The sequence below is a fragment of the Corvus brachyrhynchos genome, unplaced genomic scaffold (genome assembly GCF_000691975.1).
Source record: "Corvus brachyrhynchos isolate BGI_N302 unplaced genomic scaffold, ASM69197v1 scaffold434, whole genome shotgun sequence".
In the NCBI taxonomy this organism is placed as follows: Eukaryota; Metazoa; Chordata; class Aves; order Passeriformes; family Corvidae; genus Corvus; species Corvus brachyrhynchos.
In genome coordinates, this window is record NW_008238372.1 from 1,012,584 (window position 1) to 1,018,274 (window position 5,691).

At 43.1% G+C, this 5,691-nt stretch overlaps 1 protein-coding gene across 1 annotated transcript in view; it reads left to right on the forward strand.

The window, feature by feature from the left end:
• DYRK1A (dual specificity tyrosine phosphorylation regulated kinase 1A) overlaps nt 1-2,736 on the forward strand; it is a 46,434-nt gene extending 43,698 nt beyond the window's left edge. The window contains exon 11 of the mRNA XM_008635291.2: nt 1-2,736. This exon is cut by the window's left edge and continues 724 nt beyond it. The gene's annotated coding sequence lies outside the window, so the exon portion shown is untranslated.
• The last annotated feature ends 2,955 nt before the right edge of the window (nt 2,737-5,691 follow it).

The window sequence follows — 5,691 nt, forward strand, 5'->3', positions numbered from 1 at the left end:
TGAACCGCTACAGGAGGGCAAAGTTGACTATTTTTTTAAACTTGAAAAGATTGCAAAGGGACAATGAAGTTTTTTTTTTTGTTGTTGTTGGTTTTTTGCTGGGGGGAGGTTTTTTGGTTGGTTTTTTTTTTAAGAGCCATGTCTGGACCCACCTTAACGGATAGCTTAGTGGTGTTCACCTTTTGCTTCCCCCATTTTAACTTGCCACAACCTAGTCATAGTTTGGTTTTTTTGGGGCGGGGTTTTGGGTTTTTTTGGTTTTTTTTTTTTAATTTTTTTTTTTTTTTTGCTCTCATTCAACAGGGGTTATTGTTCAAATGTTAGTCATAGTTGCAAGCTAGTTTCTTTTTAAAGGCATTGCACATGATTTCTAAAAAAAGGCCCTTTGAAGTTTTTGGGGTGGGAGGGGGAGTGAGTAATATATATATTTTTTTTAGTTCCCCAAACAACCATGGGCACAGAAATGCAGTACTGTAAGAAAGAGGGACCTTCAGATTACACAAATATATTATTCTTCAGCTGTAAAAAGGGACGGTTGTGACGGAGTTTGTGAGGCACATTGAGCATGCGAAGTGGCGGTGAGCAGAACTCTCCTTTTCTGAATCTACTGAGGATCAAAGCAGCAATTGTGATGGGAATTCTGTGGGTGCCACCTTTTGGAGCCCACGGGCAGTTAGGATGGAAATCTGACTGGTTTCATAACTGAGGTGCACTGAGAAGCAATCAACGGGTCGGTCCTGGCCAGTCCTGGGGAGGTCTAAGTGGTGGTCTTTGGGATAACCTTTGGCCTTATGGATTTGGACTCTTAAGTTAGAAGAGCCTACCATTTCAGATGCAATCACTTTTGGACATGCTTTTGCAGACAGTCCTTAATGCTGAAAACACAGAGAATGGGTAATTCAAGAGGCCTTTCTTTTAAAAATAGACTTTTGTGACCCACTTATTGTAAGGTATTGCAAGGTCACTTTGCGTGTGTCATAAAGTTGACTTCCTTATTGGTTGAAGGTCACAGGAGTAGTGGTTTGCGTTTGATGGAAATAGCTACAACTGTGTCCCTTCCTGCTTTTTACTTTTTTCTTTTGCTTTTTCTCGGCACGTGGTTTTCTCCACCATTACTTCTGCACAAAGACGTCTTCTGTTCATCCTGAACATTTTTAAAAAAAAAAAAAATGCAGAATTTTATGTGACTGCTTTTTTGCCTCACAATTATGCTGTGAATTTTACAAAAATTTATTTTCTTTTTTGATAATTTATTGTACCAAAGCTGTTTTTATAGCACATAGATGTCTGTAACCAATAATGTAGCAGTTCTGCACTTTGACACAAGGTGTAACTAGACCATTTTTAAATGTCAGTTGAAAAATTATGGCTGTACTATTGCTTAAACAAAACTGGAACTGTTGTTGAATTCATAGCCAATACATTTACAGCAATCTGTGTACTGAAGATAATAGATTGACATCTACTTGGAGACTATAACATCTGTTACATTATCAATGTGTTCAGGCTTCTGAAGGTTAAAAGGGACACTAGATCCAGAAGCTATGAAACCAGCAGTTGATTCTTGTATTCCTTATTAACATAATTGTAAACTTGAAGGCAAGACCTTGATTGCATGAAACAGGTCCAAAAATAATAGGCTGAGTAAAGCAAAACCCTCACGGGAGACCTGAGGTTAGCAGGCTGTATTTAACAGGTGCCTAATTTTTGGGTAACGCTGCCTTAATATAACACAGTCAGCTTGGCAGTTGCAAAATTTATGGGCCCATCCAAGAGATCTTTTTTTTTTGTAGGAAAAGGAAAAAAAACAAACCCGAACGCTGCGTGAGAAAAAAAAAACCCCTTGGTGAAAGAATGAAGGTGAATTCCTTGATTGCCCATCCCAGATGAACAGTGTTGCCCATCCTCTCTTACAGAAGCAGTGATCTACCTCTGCCAGTAAGCCCTTGGAAAAGTTAATTTTAGCAGCAAATGGTCAATTCCATGCGGCCAAGTCGATTTTTTCAGCCGGAAAGGTGGAATTTTTTATACTCACAGTGGCAACACAGCAGCTGACTACCATGTAAATGGGAACGAATCCTTGGGATTATCATTTTTTTGTAAATCATGGTTCTCTTAATCAAATATTTCTTTTTGTACCGACACATCAACCCTGTGGATGAAAGTGGATTGATTTTTTTTTCCCCCCCTGCTTTTTTTCTTTTTTTTTTTTTTTTTGTTTTCTTTCAAAGCTCAGTAATTCAGAGAAGTTTACAGGATTTGGAAGGCTGTCACCTTAGAAAAGGATGCTGAGTTTAGCAATATAAAAAAAGGAATCCAGTTCTTACTGCTGTCTAGGAATATAAGGGTAATATGGAATCTGGGTAACACCGTGCGCGCCGGTTGCCACCCCTTAGCAAGCGCCAAAAAAAACCCCCACCAAACCTAAAGCAGTTCAAAGAAATAACCTCTACATCAAGAAGAAAAAACAAAAAAAAAACCATCATAAAATCCAGTGCTTCTGCATACTGTGTTATGTTACAGTCCAGTTTTGTGTGCTTTACTACACAGTTTGGTTACAGGACTTCTGTGCATTGTAAACATAAACAGCATGGAAAAGGTTAAATACCTGTGTTCAGATTGTAAGATCTAGTCCGGACTTGCTGTGTATATTGTAACGTTAAATGAAAAGACAAGCCCTTTGTATTATAGTCATGCAGTCTTATGTATGATAAACAGTTGAATAATTTGTCCTCAGACTCTTTACTGTGCTTTTTAAAAAGAAAAAAAAAGAGAGAGAAAAAAAAAAAGTAATTTAAGGAAAAAACCAAAACCAAACAACAAAAAAAAATGTAAACGTAGTAAATCTTCCTATGCAATTAACCTACTCCAAGCCATGGTATGGTAGGTATAATTATACTATAATATGTAAATAGCAGATACATTGCAACAGACTTAAAAATATGAAAGTAAAAGTTGGAGGCGTAACAGCTAATTTGGAGTTTTTAATTGAAAACCAGCAAGGTCTGCAAATCCCTGATGTGTGAACACAGCTCTGCTTGGTTCTCATGGACTGTGCTTGTAGTTTGAGTTCTTTAATCCTCATCTGTTAGTCTGAGTGTTCTTACGTGCTCTGCAGCTTCCTCCTTATCCCAGACGAGCTGGTTTTGAGGCCATGGAATGGGATTTTGGGACTGGCATGCCATCATCCCTAGAACCCAGCCTAGATCCTCCTGCATCACCAGCTCCCTGTCTTTGGGTGCAGTAGGACATAGTTCTGAAAAAGCTGATTTTCCTCTAGATTCTGCCAAGTGGGAGGACTTTTCCGTGTCTCTGGAGTGATTCAGCCAGGTTATTTCCATGCTCCCAGCCCTCCTTTGGTTCTAGGACTGTTTAGTTACAGCTGGTGGCCGCCAGAGCCTGGCAGAACGATGGGTAACAACTCCAGTTTGAAACTATTCCATGTCAGAATATGTTAACTGTAAAGCTCTTACGGCTCTTCTGGAACTTCAGGTGTTTTCAAACCCATTCTAAAAGCTGGAATTGCTGCACACAGCCCCTGGGATTGGTGCCAGTCCTGCTGTGTGCAGGCAGGGAGGTGCAGGTACATCCTTGAACCTCTCACTCAGTTCCTTGTCTGTTTATCCCTCCAAGGATTGCAGTTTTCAACCTTTCAGTCTCAGTTCTTTGCATTAAAAGATTGTAAATTTAGATGATTCTCCATCCTGATTGCTCAGTCCTTTGGGAATGGCTGCTCTGCCAGGATTTAGGCTTCCATCCTGTAAGTACAGTGGTGTCTGGAGGGGCCTGGATGCCAGAAGGGTTGGATTCACCTGGAAATGTGACTCATCTCCATTGCTTATCACTCTGCCATCCCTGTCTTCATCACACCATCTATGTGCTTGCATTTTATTCTGGACAACTGAAAAAAAGACTTGAAGATCCTCTGTGGAAGAATTCCCGTTGAAACCCATCAGGAACATCCTTTTTAATGAGGGAGTGAGTGAAAACTCCAGCGTGGTGACACAGAATGTGTTGTGTTGGTTTTTAGAACAAATGCATCCCAGTAGGATCAGTCTGGAACTTGTGGATAGAAAGGAAGTGTCTTTCTGGTCAAAATTCCATGGGGAAGTGGCTGCAGAGTAGAGTTACTGTGAGAGTTGATCTCCTGAGGGTGGGTTGTGTTAGGCTGACTTTTGGATAATTTATTTATTGGAATTCTCTCAGGGGGGACCTTGTGGCTCTGCACAAGTCCCTGACAGGAGGGGGCAGCCGGGGGGGTCGGTGGAAGGTGTGGGAATGGGATGAGCTTTAAGGTTCCTCCCACCCCAAACCAGTCTGGGGTTCAGGTTGGACACCAGCAGGAATTTCCCCATGGAAAGGGAGCTCAGGCCTTGGGAAGAGCTGCCCAGGGAGGTTTGGAGTGCCCATCCCTGGAGGTGTCCCAGGAAGGGCTGGAGGTGGCACTCAGTGCTCTGGGCTGGGGACAAGGTGGGCATCGGGCACAGCTGGGCCTGGCTGGGCTGGGAGGGCTTTTCCAGCCTCAGGGATCCTGGGATTCTGGGATATTTTACTTTGAATGATTCCCTTTAAACTGCACAATACTTGCCCAGCAAGGGAAGGCACCTGCTCAGTGGTTTTCTGTTCCATATCCCTGTTTATGTGGGGTTCTACAGAAACAACTCCATGTCGGAAATTTCCAGCTGGTTTTTAGTTCTCCACCTTCTGGCAACTGTTGAGCTGTTCCTCACTGATGAAGATGCCTTGATTTGATTTCAGCAGTTCTCCACAGGAGCCCTGTGAAATTTATGGGATCTGCCTAAACCTGAGGGGGTTTGGAGTTGCTGTTCATGATGTTTTACGGTCGATGTCCTGGAGCATCGGAGTTAATCACAAGCTGGGGTTGTTCAGCCTGGAGAAGGATCCAGAGAGACCTCAGAGCCCCTTCCAGTGCCTAAAGGGCCTCCAGGAGAGCTGCAGAGGGACTGGGGACAAGGGCTGGAGGGCGAGGAGCCAGGGAATGGCTTCCCAGTGCCAGAGGGCAGGGCTGGATGGGAGATTGGGCAGGAATTGTTCCCTGGCAGGGTGGGCAGGCCCTGGCACAGGGTGCCCAGAGCAGCTGGGGCTGCCCCTGGATCCCTGGCAGTGCCCAAGGCCAGGCTGGACATTGGGGCTTGGAGCAGCCTGGGACAGTGGGAGGTGTCCCTGCCATGGCAGGGGTGGAGCTGGATGATTTTTAAGGTCCTTTCAACCCCAAACTTTCTTTGATTATGTTAAAAATGGGTTAAAAACTTCTCAAATCCAGTGTTGTGTGATCACTGAGTCCTGCTGAGCCCTGGCTTATGAATCTTCTGAAAAATCACAGGAATTGTAACAATTTCTTGAAACTTCAGGTTTTATGGGTACAGCTTGTGGTGTTGAGTAATAAAATAGTGTGGCTAAGGCAGGAGAAATTAATAACCAAATCCCCCTCCCACAGGCCTCCCCTTGAGAAAGGAGATGGATTTGATGGATGGTGATTGTCAAAAACCAGGGAGTTCATGATTGGAAAATGATAGATAGAAAATTCAATACAGAATTTGTTTGTTCTAAAGAAACTTATGGAAGATCTCAAGCAGAAAATCCCCCAAAAAATCTTTTTTCAGGATCTCTCTTCCCCATCCCCAGCTGGGGACATCTTTCCCACTTCCTGCTGTGCTTCCAAGCTCTCTC